The following is an 18,745-nucleotide window of genomic DNA, read 5'->3' on the forward strand; positions in this document are numbered from 1 at the left end:
CTTTATCATATTTCAAGATTTGGGAAAGCCCAATTTTCATGTGGGCTGCCATTTCAGCTGTAATACTTCAGCAACTGAGAGTCTGAGGGCCGAATAAAAAGCTTCTGGGGCTGCATCCAGCCCCCGGGCCTTATGTTTGACACCCCTGCTTTAAGAGTTAATCAACTTATCATAGCCAGGTAGCGTGCGTGAGCAATGGTTAGTGTCGTGAATTGTCACTGTACTTTATAACAGTCACTGACTGTGTCTGTTCCATCTCATGGCCCCACTTTCCTTCCATGACCATGTGCCTATATAGACCTGACAGCTTGGGATACCACTTCATACATCTGATGATGGTGGACTTATACATACATACATACATACATACATCTCCAAAATGTGGCAGCAGCTGGTAACCTACTGATTGGATCTGCAAGCTTATTGCTATCTATCACAAGAAGCTCAGTTGTGGTGTAGGCAGGCATACTACAAGTCCTCTTGACTGCAGAAAATTTTGGAAGACATCCAGCCAAGGCTGGATGGTGCTTAATTCCAGCAGATTTAATCAAAGGCTTAACTTCTCCATTTAAGTTCCACATATTAAAAAATGTACCAGACTGACTGATCAACACCCATTTCCACTGAAGAGGAAGCTTATGTAGAAAGGCAAGCATAAGTGTTCAAACTCACCAAACCAATGTCTCAACACCAGATTGTTTGGTTCCTTGCCAGATTTCATCCTAGAGAAGAGCAGGTTTCATGACCGCAAGAACTAAGCTTCATGTTCCAAACTCTAGTTCGTGCATTGTTAGTCACACAAAGCTCATCCAGGCCTGGCTCTTCCGCCACACCTAGGAGAGCAATAGAGGGAAGCCCCCCATTCCGTAAACTGCCACAACAGGGATGCAATTTACAAACAGGAGTCATTGGCTAAGTACGGTGTACATTAAGGGAGAAAGAAGGAATAGGAACTGTATGACAAATGTGTGACGAAGGAGAAAGGGCGTATCAGTTGTGATACAAGTCATACTTGCATTTCCTTTTTGCATTGTGTAACACAAGCCTGCAAAATTATGGTCAAAAATCTTTTTTTTCAAAATTTATGGTGGTTTTCTAAGAATTTGGGGTGCTGGTTCCAAAAACGACATCAGTTTTGCCCTATCCAGTGTTTCTATTGAGGGAGGGCATGAGCACTCCAGAGTCTAAGTCAGGGGTGTCCAAACGTTTTGGCAGGAGGGCCACATCATCTCTCTGACACTGTGTTGGGGGCCGGGGGAAAAAAGAATTAATTTACATTTCAAATTTGAATAAATTTACATACATTAATATATTAGAGATGGAACTTCTATGACTGAATGAAGGTCTTGCAATAACTCAAGGTCTACAAAAGGCCTTGCACAAAGCAAGGTCAGTCTTTCCTTTGCTGCCACTGCTGCATCACAAATGTGAAACAGCAAGTAGTGGAGGGAGCCCTCATCCCACAGCTCATGTGAGAGGTTGAACAGTCACCCTCATGCTGAGAGCACTTGCGTCAGGCAAGCATGGGCTCCAGCAAGTCTCCAGAGGGCCAGAGTCTCATTGGAGACTGGGGGCTTCCCGCGGGCCGCATTAGGAGTCCCTGAGGGCCGCAAGAGGCCCCCGGGCCGGGGTTTGGGCACCCCTGGTCTAAGTCAACCAGGCGGGTAGACCTGGGCTCTGGGTTGAGCCTTCGTGACCAAGGTTTGCTGGGTGGGTAGACCTGGGCTCCTGCTTAGACTTGGAGCCCAGGTCTACTGGCTGGGAAGACCTGGGCTTCCATTCCAGCCAATTTCGCTGGTGCCCACTCAATAGGAATTCCCCTGGTGCCCAATTTTGCTCCCCAGCCCGGCGGACACCCTTCCCTGCTGGCAGACAGTTTGGGGGGGGGGGGCCACGCACCCATGCCCTCCCTTGGATCTGCCCTTAGCCCTGTCACATCTAGTTTGGGAGATACGGCATAGCCTCGTTAACTAATGGTTAAAGCAGCTTCCTTGTGAGGAAGGCTACACCATGGCCTCCTCACGAGGAAGCTGCTTGAAACAGTCATGAACAAGGCTATGCCGCATCTCTGAAACTAGAAGTGATAGAGCTAAACTGATGCCTTTTTTTGGATCGGCACCCTAAATATACCCAGGAATAGGTCGAACTTTTAAGGCAGTAAAATGTGTGGGCCTTTGTTATTATTTAGGACAGTGTTACTAAATTTCTAAATTCCGTCAAATCCAGTGGTGAAACTTTTTATGGACTCTAATTCAGGCGGCATGGTGAGATGGGAATTTGAACACTCACTCACCCGGCATGCAGAAACAATCCAGAAGAAGAATTATTTTCTAGTCTGCTACCCAAAGGGTTATTTCCACATGCAAGGAGCTTTTCTACGGGGGGGGCTGGGCATGCAAAACATCCAGTTCCTCATCTGCAGGCTGAAGTGGTTCAATCCAGCAAATGTTTTACAACTTGAAGATGTCTAAACTACAGTGGCTCTCAAACTTTTTAGCCCCGGGGACCCACTGGAAGTAATGTCATTAACCGGGAAGTGATATCATGATCAGAACTGACATCACCAAGCAGGAAAATTTTTAACACCCCCTTACAACAAAATCAAACCAAGTAAATAAATTAAAAGTTTGCAATAGGTTTAATAAAAATGTATCCACACTTACCTGGGAGTGAGCCCTATAGACTATCATTGTTAAAAACATATACATAGTAGCCTGTTAAAAGTACAGATCTGTAACGTTTTCCCAAATGCAGTTACATGCCATGGTAGCATCAAGTCTAATATATGAAAAATAAAATGCACATTGAAATGAATGGGGATCTACCTGAAATTGGTTTGTGACCCACAGTTTGAGAAATACTGGTCTAACATATAAACAGGCCAGGACACCCTTGATGATCTGTCTTTTGACATGACCATTTGATTTCACCAATGCCGTCTCAGTCTCCTGGATTTTTGTGGTTTAATTTGATAAGCAGCGCAATCTAACTTGTTGGAACAGACAGGCCAGCAGGCTTGTGCTGTATCCAGCACAGGTTTTGGGCTGTCTGAGGTTTGGCCCCAGGGAAGGAGAAACTTTTTCCCTTACCCCAGGGAGAGCTGAGCAGCCCCAATGGGGCTACTCAGATCTGTGCCACCTAAATTGGTGGTGCTATCCAAGCAGCCCAGAGCTGTCCCAGGTCACCCAGGAACGGGGCTAGGATCCAGCATAAGTGCCAGATTCTGGTCCTACCTCCTGCTCCCTGCCTGCCCCAGGAATGCCTGCTGCCTGCCTGCCCTCCCCCTGCCCCAAAATACTTCCCTTCTACCTCCTCCCCACCCTCCCAATGCCCCCCCAACTCCTGCGCCAGCTAAGCTCAACCAGCACAACCTTAGTGGGCTCTGGGGCTCGCATCGGTGCATGGAGGCCAGCACACATCTGTACACTGGCCTATCTCCCCAAAGAGTGGTGTGAAAGTGCTTTACGGTACTTTTTTCTTTGGCCAGCACAAGGGACATGTGCCAGCCAAACAGGCACTCTGGACTGTGCCCAAAGAATATTAAAAATATATATTTATTATGTGTTATGAGCAAAGTTCATTCAGGGCAGGCATCCAAGAGTGTACTGAAGGCCAAATTAAATGAGATGACAGGAAAGCCATGATGAGATATGTTGCAGGTTCCCCCCTGCCCTCAAACTCAGATGGATTGGGACCATGGCATTGGGGAATAGAAGTGTTAACCCTCTCCACTGCTATGCCATTTCTGCCCAAGCTAAATCAGCCTCCGGATGCTGTTCTCAGCCCCACAGTTGCTCCAAAGGGAGTAATTTCTCTTGGGAAAACAGTTCAAGAGAAAGTGACTAACCATCTCCCCAACACAATTCTCGTGCAACAGGCCTGGTCTGAACTGCGCTGCCAATCTGCATTCATTTTGAAAGCAATGAGCCACTAATCGCCAGCATTTTGTGCATCGTGAGACTGACACATATGCCTATCAACTCAGGCGGGGAGGGAAAGACAAGGTTTTTGAGAACCTTTACACTTCATAGACAATCACCATTATCAGCAGCATAACCTGTCTCATAGCAAATCCTCCAGGTGTTGGCTAGAAGCACCATCTTAACTTTCTTTTTCTGGGTTTTTTTTTTTGCCCACAGATGATTCAAATAAAATTAAAAGCCCAATTTAATTTCATTTGGCAGTTCCTTCTTTCCTGCTCCGGCCTGGAATGAACTGAGATGCAGATTCCCTAGGCAAATAATCCAAGTTCTTGGATAACCTCTGGGTTCCCACATTTCTCGGAAGACAACCTTAAACAGTTACAACATGGAGCCCAGTTGTGCAACACAGTGAAGCAAGCCCTTAAAGCGCTTCCAGAACTTGGATCTCAATGCGTATTCAATGTACCTGTTGAGAAGGAAGACACTGTTCCTACTGGAATATGTGCTGAATCATTTGTCTCTCCCCAATTTACATGCTGGATTTGAATCCCAGCCAGCTGTGTATCTTTGGCTGGTGCAATACTATCAGATGGAGAAAATTGCTCTTTTACTTATAGTGCAGTGTTTCTCTAACTGTGAGTTGGGCCCACTAGATGGGTCACAAGCCAATTTCAGGTGGGTCCCCATTCAGGATAACAATACAGGTATTTATATACCACCTTTCTTGGTAATCAGATTTCTCCTCAGACTTTATTCAAGGCAGTTTACAAAGGCAGGCTGTTCTAAATCCCCGTAGGGATATGTATCTGTATATGAAGAAAGGTTCTATCTTTCAAGAACCACAACATTTCAGATGGATCTTTCTGATCTGGTATCACATTCTGGCCTCCAGTTTCCTCCCATGCAAGCTGACAAGCAGCTCCTTTATCTCTCACATGGAGGGCAGCCACGACGCTTCTTCGCTCACACCAAAGAGCAGGTGGAATAACTCGGCTCGGCTTGTCAGCTGCTTTAAGGTCTCACCATTCACGGTGCCGGTGGCCTCAAACTGGAGACCTGCAGATGTTATCTTCAGGCAAACAGAGGCTCTACCCTCTAGACCAGACCTCCTGCCATCACTTCTGACATCACTTCTGGTGGTTCCCGACAGACTGCTGTTCTAAAAAGTGAGTCCTAGTGCAAGTAAGTTTGAGAACTACTGCTTAGTGTCTATAGCAGTGATTTTCAACCAGTGTGCCATGGCATATTGGTGTGCCAGGGATGTGCCACAGGAGTGTGGGATAGGGTCATTTGTTAGTAGGGTCATTGGGAGATGCAAGTCCCCCATCAGCAACATGGTGTGCCTTGTCAAAAAAACCAGTGGTGTGCCTTGACAATTTTAGTGTCTTGTTAAGTGCCATGAAATGAAAACATTATCGCTGGTCTACAGAATCTAGAAATAGTGAGGATTTGACTTTTCTTTTTTTTTTAATAAGCCATTATGAGACAACAAAAATACATCAATGTGAGTATTCTGGATCTTGTGGCTGATAGGGAAAGTACTGCTTCAAAGACCCATGGCACCAGATTCCAGCAGTAATCTCTTATCTATGGCCTACCTGTTCCCACAGAACCCAGGTTTGTAAAGCTTAGCGTAAGCAACTGAATACCTCTCTGACAAGTGCACGTACACACCTTCCTGTCCTGATATTCCTGCCATCCCCTTCTCACAGATTGCCATCAGAAGGCAAATAGGGAATCTCAGGTTATCAGTGAGACTTTATGTTTTCTTCTGCAAGTCTTGATGCATCTTCTGGGCAGGCTGATTCCTTCTTGTTCTGCTGCTGGTTTCAATTACTGTTGAGTGACTGAATTGTTTAAGTGACTGAAGTGTTTCAGTCACTGTTGAGTGACTGAAGTGGTTCCAGAGATCCCAGTCTTGACGTCTGGTCCAGTGGGCAGATCCAAGCCAAGTCTCTCTCTGTCCAACTACTTCTGTCTCTGTCACACTTGAGCAAGACAGAAGAGTCACTGTATATGGTTGGAGAACACAGACACACACTGCTACTCGCCATGGCCTTCTGACCAGGCCAATGCTAGAAGAGCATTGGCTGGTGAGGAAAATGGAAGGAGACATCAGCACCATCACTTGTGACCCATGGCTGGTAAACAGGGAGGGGGGAATAGGCTCCTGCATTGGTGGTGGTGGACAACATTCTTTGGGCCCACATAGGTAGGAGGTCAGCCAATGTATGGCAATTTGCCAAGGGACCACTTGAAACCTGGAACTATCCTCGGTCAAGGAGCCAACCAACTGCAGGTACTGCTTGGTCTGTATCTGATAGGAGTTCCTGGCAAGCAGAGGAGGACAACAGGGTCAGGAAGAAGGCAGCTGGGGCTTGAAAAATGCCCTGTGTCTATCCCTTGATCAATTATGAACAAAAGAAGCTACCTTCTATGGAATATGACCATTGGAACATCTTGCCCAGAATTGACTGCAGCAGCTTGGGGGTGTCAGGCAGAGGGTCGTTCCTAGCCCTGCTCCCAAGACCCCTTTAACTGGAGATGTCAAGGACAAAAGCCCAGACCTTCTGCATGCAATGCACATGTTGTACCATTGAGCTATGGCTCCAGGTTGTGGTTCCTGAGGGCAGCAGCAAGTCAGACCACAGTGCTGGAACAACAACAGGTTTAGGGGAATATGATTTCTTGTTTCTCTGTTTGACCTAAGTTGTTCTAGCTGCCTTGCTGAGAGTTGGTAGTAAGGAACTGGGAGAGGGCCTCCATCAGTGTCTGCTTAAAGATCTGCTCTTCAGGGTCAGGTTTTGGACAAAGGGCCCACTTGTTGTTTGGAGTCAGCAGAAATGCTTATCTATAGATCCTTTGTTCTTAATTGATAAATTCAACTCGCCTTCTGGCTACAATCTGGTAGCTGTCTCTCCTGTCTTCTTTTTCTTAATATAGCCACTATCCTGTATTCCGAAACTTGATCCTTTCCATCCTCATTAGAGCTGATTTACGACTTCCTGTTGCCACGGCCCAATTTGTGTAAATTGGATTTGTACATGAATCGGCGTCTTGTAACCATTCCATATCATTCTTCTACATATGGCAAAGACTCCACAGTATGTTTCTGATTGATCTCACCCCTGACCCGGCACACAGATAAGTCATGTATTCTGTGTGCATTTAGGGGCCAAGACACCTCATCCACATGGGAATTCTGTTCGACCACCCAATAAGCAGCTCAGTGTCAATCTCCCAGCTTTTGGTTTCTTTCTCCAAGACAGGGAAAGGGGAAAGAAACCGCAGCATGGTGGTGTGGGTAGTAGTTGGGAACAAGGAAGAGGGGAGGAGGTGGATTCCATCTGCCCCCTCCCCACAAACACCCTCAACACCTCCTTCCAAACTGACAGCCCTGCCTTTGCTCAGATACAAAGGCCTTGATGTAATTCTGTTAAGCGAGGAAAAAAAGCAAAGGCATGTTAAAAGCAGGGGAAATGCTCACTGGAATTTGGACATGTGCAAAGTCCTTTGTGACCTGTTTTGAAACCTTCTGGTTAGGAAAGAGGTGGGCAGCTTATATAAAGGGGCTTGTTCCTGTTTTGAGGTGAGACTTTCCCCAGAAGTAGCAGTGAGAGAGAGAGAGAGAGAGAGAGAGAGAGAGAGAGAGAGAGAGAGAGAGAGAGGAGCCACTGTAAGAATGAAACACATTTGTGCAGGCCAAAGTCACGAGAGCGCTAAGTATTTGCTGATCGAAGCCCAGGTTATCTGGGTGCATCAAAAGTTGTGAAGCGCAGGGAGGAAGTTTGTCTGCCACTTCGTTCCCCATCTCACAAGCCTCCTGTAGTGAAAAAAACAAAAGCCACCATGCAAAAATCAGGAACCGCACCCTGTCTGGCTCCCCTACCCAGCACGATAAACGAACAAAGTCCTTTTGTCAGGTTATTGTCACTCCTTGATAACTGCCGAACAAGGTGTGCTATCACTTTGGCAATTGGGGCCTGGAAGTCACAAGGCAGAGGGCTCTCCTCACTTCCTCCACACCAATGACAACTTGGCAGCACAGCAGCCCGAACCTCTTTGCACTTTCCGTAACAGCCAACTTTGAGCCAATCGCGAAGAATCAACAAGTCACTTGACATTGTTAGTAGGCGACACCTTCATTTACAGTGCTGGCACCAGATTGCTGGAGACCACAACGCAAAGCCCTACACTGACCCCCTCCAGGTTTACCAGTGGTGAGCAAGGATGGGACAGAGCAAGTGACATCTCCTCCCACTCTCCCCATCAAGCAGTGGGGGAGAATTCGCAGCAGCTGACTTGGCGTTTAGGAACTTTGCCCAACCAAATGGTCCTCAGATAGGGCACGGAACCAGACCCATCAGCCTGACCTCTACCCATCTACAGTAATGACACATACACCCTTCAGGAACCATATTTTAGCAGGAAGCTTATGAATGCATCCCAAATTTCATGGACAAGCCAAGACTAACAGGCAGCCTCAGCATGAGGTCAAGATTTTGGGCACCATCCATGGTAGGAAAAGACAAACAGATCTGAGCCATGGGACCTGCTCCTGTAACAGCTCCAAACAAGGCTACGAAATCCCCAAAGGGTTGTGCCCCCTGTGAATTAGTCCTCCTCAAAATAAATTCACTCTGGGCGCTTACAAGGCCACTTCCTCCTTCCAAAATGCTCCTTTTAAGTCCTACTGTGGCTTGCTGGTTATTCTGATATCTCAGGAGGCCGGGCACAGAAGATATTGGATCACAAACGTAGAGAGGACAAGCCAGTTTGAAAAGAGAGCATTCTCAAATGCAGTCATTTGTGATCTCCCCCCGCCCCCATCTTCTTGGAAAGGACATAATAGCCTAACGGTAAACATTGCAACAAAATCCTAATGTTAAACACAAGCCGGTTTTTACCAATACAGTACAGACCTGACAAACAAATCTGGCACCCTAAGCTCATTTATTTGAAAGCACATGTCATTTATTCAGCAGAATTTCCTGGAAAATTAAGACTGTGCCTGGCAGACATGGGATTCATCCAAGAAGCAGACTTCCCAGCATTCCATATACTGTTTGTGCGCTAAAGCAGAAATTCAGGATGCCAATCAAGGGGGTACACAGTGTAGCTATGATGCTATTCCAGTCACGTCAATAGCAGAGTCTGCGCTGCTCCTGAATGCACTCGGGTATGCAGAACGGATGGATGAGCAGGCCAGTGGGGCTCCAGGCAGCATCTATGCACATGGGGAGCACATCAGTTCCCTCTTAAACCCATCACTTGGGGATGCCATTCGTTTAGTGCTCCTGGAAAGGGCTCAATCTTGCTCAAAGAGGAACCATGATTGTCAAGCTGGAGATTGTATGAGATCCATGATTGTAAAGTTCAACAGTCTCTGCCTAGTCTCTGCAGATTCTCACAACCATATGCACTTTCAAAAATGGTCCAAAATGCTGGGGAAACAATATTGATTCTTCACTGTTGACCAGGAAAGTGTACAGAGTCTGTTCATAATCCACATCAGGGTACACCCAGTGGCTATCTGGCATCCTGACTTGATTCTGAATCTTGATCTCACGCAGACTCCTGCATCTTCACGGGGACTGCTACGTGTCCTGAACAGGTTCCTCTATTTACCAGATTATATGAGTGTTGAGAGCAAATTTTCCCATGTGCATTGTGACACCTAGAAGGTTGGTTGAATACAAGAAGAATGGAGCATTCATACCATTAATCCAGTAGGAGATGACCTTTTCCATGGCTTATATAGGAACATACAAAATGTACAAAGTCAAACCACTGGCCCATTTGACTGGCAGCAGGTGTCAGAAGTCTCAGTTCTGGGTCTTTCCTTATCCAAGTTTCTCCCCTTTGTATAAATGTACATGAGTCTGCTTTGAACACTGCATGATATTCCCAACCATGCATCACGTAGTGGGGAATCTGTAGCCAATTTCATCTCCCTAACATGTGTGCCTGTTATTGTACACTGATTGAATACACATGCACAGCCAAAGCTTATGTGCACGTTAAACAACTTAACAGTTACTTAACAGTTTAACTGAACAGTTAAACATTTCAGGAGTTACTCATGTTTAAGGGCTTGTGAGGCACAAGCTATTAAGAGGTGTGTCACTTCCTATGAAGTCCACACTTCCTTCACACATGCACATCTACACCTAATCTGACCCGTCTCTGTTTTGCAACAAAACAAGCCAACAATGTTCAGACTAAGAAGAACCAAAATCTGCCAAGGCTTTCCATAACGACCACTGTTTATTTTGCCTTGTCTAATTTCTGTCTCACAAGAGGTCAGTCTTCACACACATAGGAAGCAACATCAACCCACTAAAATGGCCATAGTGACATATGGCTTATAATGCATTTCCAGTTCACTGCTAGAGAAGTTTGCACTGACTGGCCATCCCACTAATTTTACCTTGCTCAAGAATCACTTTTGTCTCAGAACAACTAGATGGCAGGAGCCCAAGTCTAACTACTGTACGCACACAGTACACCATCCATTTTGCGTCATGCGTTTCTCAATACCTGTGTCAGGCAATGAACCCAATATAGCTCTGAAGCTCACAAATATATTCAAGCTGCCAGGATTTGGTCTCAGCAATGCAACTTGGTCCTGGCTGTGTGCTATGCTTGTGGTATACCACTGGTATTGCTAAATGCTCTTGACAGATATACAGCCACGCACAAACACCATGATCAAAGGCAGGGGTGTCCAAAGTTTTTGGCAGGAGGGCCACATCAGCTCTCTGACATTGTGTCGGGGGCCGGGGGGGGAAGAATTAATTTACATTTAAAATTTGAATAAATTTACAGAAGTTTACATAAATGAATATATTAAAGATGAACTTATATGAATGAATGAAGGTCTTGCAATAGCTCAAGGCCTATAAAAGGCCTTGCAGAAAGCAAGGCCAGCTTTTCCTTCACTGCCACTGCTGCATCACAGATGTGAAAGAGCAAGCAGTGGAAGGAGCTCTCATCCCACAGCTCAGGAGAGGTCAAACAGTCGCCCTCACTCTGAGAGAAGTTGCGTTGGACCAGTGCGGGCTTCAACAAATCTCCAGAGGGCCAGAGGCTCATTGGAGACTGGGGGCTCCCTGAGGGCCGCATTGAGAGGCCTCGAGGGCCGCAAGTGGCCCCCGGGCCGGGGTTTGGGCACCCCTGATCAAAGGGAAGTGGAGACGTGTATAACCAACACGGATGATAGGGGAACAGCACTGTACATCATGACAGTCTCCTACAACTGATATTAATCTCTTTAAGGAAAGGCTCTATAATCGAACAGTAGTAGTAGAGCATAATCCTAAGCATGTCTTCTCAGATGTAAATCCTACTGTGTTCAATGGGATTCCCAGGAAAGTGTGTATAGGATTGCAGCCTTACAGACACTACTACTGGGATTTGATTAGGATCAACATTGCTGGTTGCCTTTCTTTTAACTAACTTTACTGTGCTCTAAATCTCCAAAGCATTCTGTGGAGCTTACTATCAAGAAAACATTAACCATTTTTAATATTTGGATTCCACCCTTTGTTCATTGAGTTGAGGATGCGGAACACAGATTTTGATCACTTTATCCTCCCCAAATATATTAGGCCAGCAGTTCTCATCCTGTGGGTCAATGACCCCCCCCCCCCCCCCCGTGGATCAGGACCCAATTTGGTTTGCAAAACTGACAGGGCAGATTAAGCTATGTGCATCAAGGGTTAAACAAGCTGCTACTTGGGGGGAAGCACTGCTTTCCAACCACCATTATATCCACACTCCTTGGCATTTATAAATCAGGCAGCCACCTCTAGGGCAGGGGTGCAGCCTCCAGAAGCAATTTTTCTGCCCCCATTATAACTGGGTTCTCCCAGCATGACAACTGGGCTCTCTCATATCTTGAAAATATGAACAAGATTTCTCTTAAATCATTTGCAGCTAATGAGTTTCTACATGATAATAAAGTGCTTATTCTGGCCATCATCTGCTTAATGATGTCACTTTCAGCTTAATGATGTCACTTTGGCCCTCAGCAGGCAACATGAGTGCTAACTTTGGTCCTACGTATGGGAGTTTCATACCCCTGCTCTAAGAACTGTAAAAAGTTTGAGAACCACTACATTAGGCTGAAAGACTCAAGGTCACCCTGACAGCTTCAAACCTGGCTGTCCCCAGTCAAAGCCATAACATTTTAATCATGCCATATGCAAGTGAGCTCTTCACATGTATAGAATTGAGGGGGGGGAGAGCTATCGCTCATGCTTTGCATGCACCAAGTCTCCTTTTCAATCTCAAGTCTCTCCAGCAAGGACTTAGAAAAACTGTCACCTGAAATCCAGGAGCGTGGATAAGCCATACTGCAGGAGTCACCAGGGTTTGCATCACCCGGTGCGGGAGGCCAGCACATCACCCCCATGATGGACCTCCCCCCCTTGCAGTGGGTGGGGCAACGCCCTGAGTGGTGGACGGGGTGATGCGCCACTGCCCCACCCCTGCTCTTTTTTTGGCTGTAACTTTAGATAGAATAGAGATATTTCAATGTGGTTTGCTTCATTGCATTCTGCATGAAATTACGCATTGAATGATAAACAACATGATGGTGTTATTCAAAAATACCAAGATTTTAAAAATTTTGGCCAGTAGTGGTGCATCACACAATGCAGCCCACACCCCCTACACTCCCCTAGCGATGCCGTTGACACCATACTGAACAAGATGAAGCAATGGTTTGAGTTTGAAGGCAGCTTCCTGTGTTAATTGCCCTGTTGTTCTTTCCCCTGCATGCATCAGGCACATCAAACCAGAATTCAGTGCAGCAAGGTCGACAGGCATACATCACATTTGCCCTTCTTTTGTTCTTCTTTTCTTGTGTCACTCTGGACATCTATGGAGGAGAATCGCAGCCAAACACTTTCCTTGTGCTGCTAGTCCAATAATTACACACACTCCAATGGCATTTCCTAAGCTCCGCCCACTGAGCGCCTTTGTGTACATGAGTACTATAGTTACCACAAAAATAAGCTTTGCGGTCCAGGTGCTGCCCAGATACATCTGGGCAACGTCTTGCTTTCAACTGGAGCTGACCACGTGTCTTCCCTAGAAGAATTCTCAGCCCTGGACATAATGCATACATAGACACACAGAATGTGCACACGCGTACTCCTTCCTATAAACCACAGGCACAACTTGGGCAATCCCATAAATGGCCACGAAAAGTTTGTAATCAGAGCCTGAGGGCCGTTATATTTTCACAAGCACCCAACAAGAAACAGACGATCTTGTGGGAACAAGTCAGAAAGAAAATCCCTTGTAGTCCGTGGGGGGAGGGGAAGTGTCTCACAATATAAAAAAAACACAGCACACTTTGTCAGAAGCAGATGCAAACCAGCCCTCCTGGGAGAGGGGCGGATTGTGTTACTCTGAGCTGAAAGAGGGACAGTGTGCCTCAGTCATTTCTCCAGCAGATCTGAGAAATGCAAAGAGGGCCAGCACCTAAAATCTGCAGAGATGATCAGCTCAAGATGGAGTGACTGTTGGTGACAGGGAAATAAGTATTCCCAAGCATGTGCAGAGTGCTTCAGGACCAGGTTATTCCACTTCTACTTCCAAGGCAGAAGATAAAGGTTCCAGTGAGAGCTTCTTTCACTTTTAAAAAAAAAAGGTTTTGGATGGTTCTTTTTTAAAAACTGGCAAGTTTTCATGTCTTACCAACCCAATGTCTGGTGTTATTTCAACTTCAGATCAATTATTTTTTAAGCCAAGAAAAGGAGTAGCACCAGGTCCCTCAGATCCTTTTCGTGGGACCCATTTGGCAGGATTGTAAACCCCACACCGCCAGACCAAACAACATGTGTGTGTGCATGGACTTCACATCAATTTTTTTTAAGCCAAGAAAAGGAGCAGCACCAAGTCCCTGGGATCCACAGATCCTTTTTTCGTGGGAGCTGTTTGGCAGGACTGTAAACCCCACACCACCAAACAACGTGTGTGTGTGTGTGTGTGTGTGTGTGTGTGTGTGAGAGAGAGAGAGAGAGAGAGAGAGAGAGAGAGAGAGAGAGAGTAGAACTTCAGATCAATTTTTTTAAGCCAAGAAAAGGTGCAGCTCCAGGTCCCTGGAATCTGTTTGTGTGTGTGTGTGTGTGTGTGTGTGTGTGTGTAAACTTCAGATCAATTTTTTTTTAAGCCAAGGAACAGCAGCACCAAGTCCCTGGGATCCACAGATTTCGTGGGACCCGTTTGGCACGACTGTATACCCCACAACACCAGAATAAACAACATGTGCGTGTGTGTGTTGCAGAAAACCGATCTGAACACCTGGGTACGCTTAGAAGGCGCCGTGGAGGGGGGGGCTCACGCTGACCTCTCCTGCCCCCTCCCCATCCAACAATATGATACAATAGCGGGGGCTCGGCTTACCACTCCGGTTCTGCTCTGAAACCAGTGGGGGGAGGGGGGTGCGGCTGGGCTGATAAAAGGGGAAGCCCCTCTGTTTTTAAGGCCCGATCTTGCGCGTGTTTACTCAGGAGTAAATCCTACTCCATTCCAGCAGCCGGTTCCTCCAACTGGACCGAAGAGGCGGGATGCCACATAACTCAGAAAGCGCGATCCCTCCCGAGCTCTTACCTGGAGCTGGCGGGATGGGGCTCCGTGGCTCCCCGCAGGTAAGGCGGCCCCCCACAAGCGCATCTTACTCCCCCCCGGGGCTGCTGCTGCTGCTGCTGCTGGGGATCGCTCTGGAGGGGTTGCAGGAGCCGAGCAGTCAGACTTTCCCAATGGATCTCTCTCGGGAGGTGGAATTGCGCTGGGATCCAAGTCGTTGCGCGCTGCGGATCGGGACCCACCAGCAGCGCGAGCGATGGGGCGCGCCCAGAGGGCACCGAAGCCGCAGATCTGAATGCAGGCGGAGCGGATCTACCCCCACAGTGCTGATTCACCACTTCCTTCAATCCGGAGCAAGGACCCATCCGCATTCACTTCCTTTCTCAACTCACGCCGCAGCCCCAGCCCCGTCCAGGGTCCCGCAGAAGCAGCTCTTCCCCCGGCAGCCCACTCCAGGAGGGGAAAGGAAGTCCGGACAGCTTCGATCCGGTGTCTCTCCGCTGCAACTCTCTCCCTTCCCGCATCTCAAGAGGAGGAAGCCAAAGGGGGGGGGGGAGGAGGAGGAAGCCAGGGGTGCCCGGAGGATAAGGGTGCACGAGGGAGCTGGGTGGGGAAAGGGAGGAGCCGAGGCCGAGAGAGAGAGAAGTGCAGTGGCAAACCACCCCCTAAGCTGGTTCGGGAGCCGCGGAGCCAATCGGATCCCGGACACACAAAGCGGTTTCATCAACACACACGCACCGAAAGCGGTCATCAGAAGTTGGTTCGAACAAACAGTCGGGTGCGTTACGAAGGAAGCCCAGCCATCAACAGCACGCATGTGCAGCCAGATCCTGGGCATCAGTGTGCTTCCCAAACCGGGACCCACGTTTTTTAAACGACACTCTCTTGGGACCCGCCTGGGTATACCAGACTCTTTTTTTAAAAAGAGATCAAGAAAGAAATGATATTTTATTTATTTATAGCAACAACCAGAAAAAGGACCCTCCAACGTTTATCTCCCTCTGTTGACACAGGCTTGCAAACTGTGGGAGCTGAACTCTTGGCAGGGTCATTAGCAGCTGACTTGCAAACTGCAGGAGCTGAACTCTTGGCAGGGTCATTAGCAGCTGTCTTGCAAACTGCAGGAGCTGAACTCTTGGCAGGGTCATTAACAGCTGTCTTGCAAACTGCAGGAGCTAAACTCTTGGCAGGGTCATTTGCAGCTGACTTGCAAACTGCAGGAGCTGAACTCTTGGCAGGGTCATTAGCAGCTGTCTTGCAAACTGCAGGAGCTGAACTCTTGGCAGGGTCATTAGCAGCTGTCTTGCAAACTGCAGGAGCCGAGCTCTTGGCAGAGCAATTAAAAGCTACAGCTGTGGTCCTCAAACTTTTAGCGTTGGGACCCACTTTTTTGAATGAGAATCTGTCAGGAGCCGCTGGAAATGATGTCATGACTGGAAGTGACATCATCAAGCAGGAAATTTTGAACAATCCTAGGCTGCAATCCTAACCACACTTACCCAGGAGTAAGTCTGATTGACAATCATTGTTCTAAGTATATACATAGTTGCCTGTGAGAAGTACAGGTCTGTAACATTTCCCTCCCAGCATTTCCAAATCATCCCCTGATTGTGACTGGGTGGCTACCAGGACTGAGGGTTCAGAGATAGAGCCCTGGTGAGCATATGCCCTCAGCCAGTGACTGATTTGGCCTAACCTTAATGCCAGACCTGTCTGAGAGTAGGCGTGTGTGTAAATGCAGGTCTCCTTAGTTTGGTGCACACTTTCCTGAGAGCAAACCTGCTTACTGAGTAAGAGCCCAATCCTATGCATATCCCATATAATAAATCCCATTATAGTCAGCTGGGCTTACTATCAGGTAAGTGTAGATAGAATTGCAGTTTAAGTGCAACATACTTCTAAGTAAATGTGCATAGACTTGGGCAGGGCTGTAAGCCCACCACAGTAACCATTGCAGCATTCTAGCTCCTGAACTGTCACCATGGGGAAGAAAAATTTACTCCTAGACAAGCATATATAAGATTATATGTAACACATAAGCCTTACTTGTCTTACTGCACAGTCCTATGTATAGTTACTCACAAGTAAGTCTAGCTGTGTTCAGTCGGGCTTTCTTCCAGTTAAATATGTTTGGATTGTATTTTATTAATGTTTGCATTTTGGATGGAGGCTCTTATCAGTTCCCTTTTACAGGCAGAGGAACTGAGGCCCAAAGACAGTCATTTCAAAAGACAGATCAGAGCTTTCGAAAGACTTGATTTCAAGCCAAGGATTGCAATTTCATCTGCTGGAACAAATCAGCTCTCTACCATTATGATTCATTCATGATTAATTTAGATAGCACAGCAAGTCTCAGTTTGCAGAAACTGGCTGGCAAACTGGCCCCAACCATGATTTCCTATTTTGCCTTTCCATCCGATAACAAGCCACAGCTTGTCAATTTGGATATTGCAGCAAACCATGGTTAAGCTTGGCAAACTGTGGTTTGGAGGTAATGCCTGAATTTGAGGCATTGGCTTTTAGAACTATTCCTGATTGTCCACTTCTTCATTTCCAGATGTTTTTGTGCCTTTAACCAACCACCAAAAAACCACCATAACTCAACCCCAATATCTCTTGAGTTCTTTTCTAATAAAATAACATCATCCAATTTTTCTATCAGCCTTTCATGTGGCAACCAAGAATCAGTTCATATCCTGCATCAGTCCTTTCTGTATAAGAGTAACACCACCCAAATGGCTTGTGAACAGCCACAGGAAACTACATTCTCTATCAACTGAAGCTAGGCGTAGTTGTCTTCAAGGGCTGCCCCACACAGATTGCATTGCAGTAATCAAAGCCTCAAAGTCACAGAACCATGAAGAGTCTGGCAAGTTCTGACCTGTCTAAAATATCTTTAGTTTCATTTTTAATTCTTTGTCTTTGACAACTGTAATCTCCTGCTATACACCATCAGCACAGATGTGCTCTTCTGTTTTGTGTACAAGAAGTTCAACCTCCTGCAGCAATGGCTTCCTTTTGTGACCCTTTCCTTAATTTAAATCTTTGGAGAATATGTAGCCCCCATCTCCTACTCTAGATAGCATCTCACCAGTTTCAGATAAGAAAGAAGACACAGCATGGCCATCCTCTCTTATTCACAAGGTACTAACTGGGCACAAAAATCAGCCTAGCCTGCTCCTACTCCTTTAACAAAGGTCTGCTATGCAGAAATCCACAGCTGAAGCTTTTCATGGCATTAAGCTAAATATGATCACCTGCTCATTGCTAAGAAGGCTGATAAAGGCACAGCAAAGTTGGTAAGCCTGCTCCTTTGTGGCATTGGGCACGGATGTCTGTCCTTGCTAACTGGGTTGAGAGGCGCCTTCATTGTGGCTCTCTTATGTTTACAAGAAAATATTTCTTTACCCAGTGTGTAATTAATCTGCAGAACTCCTTGCCACAGGATGTGGTGATGGCATCTGGCTTAGATGCCTTTAAAAGAGAATTGGACAGATTTCTAGAAGAAAAATCCATCACACATTTCTATCCATCTGTGATGGGACTGTGCAACCTCCTCATTTTGGAAGCAGGGTAACTCAAAATGCTGGATGCAAGAGAGTGGCAACAAGATTCTGAGCCCTTTCGGGAAGGGAACCCTAATTTCATTTCTTTTTGTACATATAGCACTTTGTCATTTTTTTTTTTAATAATGATGATATCATTCAGAGGCTCAAAGTACAAAGGAGGGCACCAGGATGCAGATCTTGTTATCTGGTGTGCTCCCAGGGGCATTTGGTGGGCCACTGTGAGATACAGGAAGCTGGACTAGATGGGGCTATGGCCTGATCCAGCAGGGCTGTTCTTATGTTCTTAACTGGGGCAGCTTTCACTGACTGTGTAGAAAGGCCTGGATGGAACCAACCGTCCAAGTTAAAATTGCCACTGTTTCTACTGTCTGGGCTCCTGTGCTTTGGACAATACAGAAATGTTGGGAACACCAGCAATGGGGAAAAATGGACCAACTGAAATGTTCATGTTGGGGCAGCTGTTAAAGGCAAAGGACCCTATTTCTTCCCCCCCCCCCCAAAAAAAAGCTGGTAATCTTGATTACTGATATTGCTGGGGATACGCCAGCAATACATTGGATAAAAGTGGATTGTAATTTGCAAAGGCTGTTGTGGAAATAAATGGGTTAGTATTAAAGGAGATATGCTGCAAGGCTGCTTTTCTGGGAAAGCAGA

The 18,745-nt window shown here is 46.6% G+C and overlaps 1 protein-coding gene across 1 annotated transcript in view; it reads right to left on the bottom strand.

Annotated features, from left to right (window-relative positions):
* Positions 1-14,592, bottom strand: part of C8H15orf39 (chromosome 8 C15orf39 homolog) — a 33,430-nt gene extending 18,838 nt beyond the window's left edge. Inside the window, exon 1 of the mRNA XM_066635463.1 lies at positions 14,547-14,592. The gene's annotated coding sequence lies outside the window, so the exon portion shown is untranslated. The remainder of the gene's footprint in view (positions 1-14,546) is intronic.
* Positions 14,593-18,745: the final 4,153 nt, after the last annotated feature.

The sequence above is a fragment of the Tiliqua scincoides genome, chromosome 8 (assembly GCF_035046505.1).
Source record: "Tiliqua scincoides isolate rTilSci1 chromosome 8, rTilSci1.hap2, whole genome shotgun sequence".
In the NCBI taxonomy this organism is placed as follows: Eukaryota; Metazoa; Chordata; class Lepidosauria; order Squamata; family Scincidae; genus Tiliqua; species Tiliqua scincoides.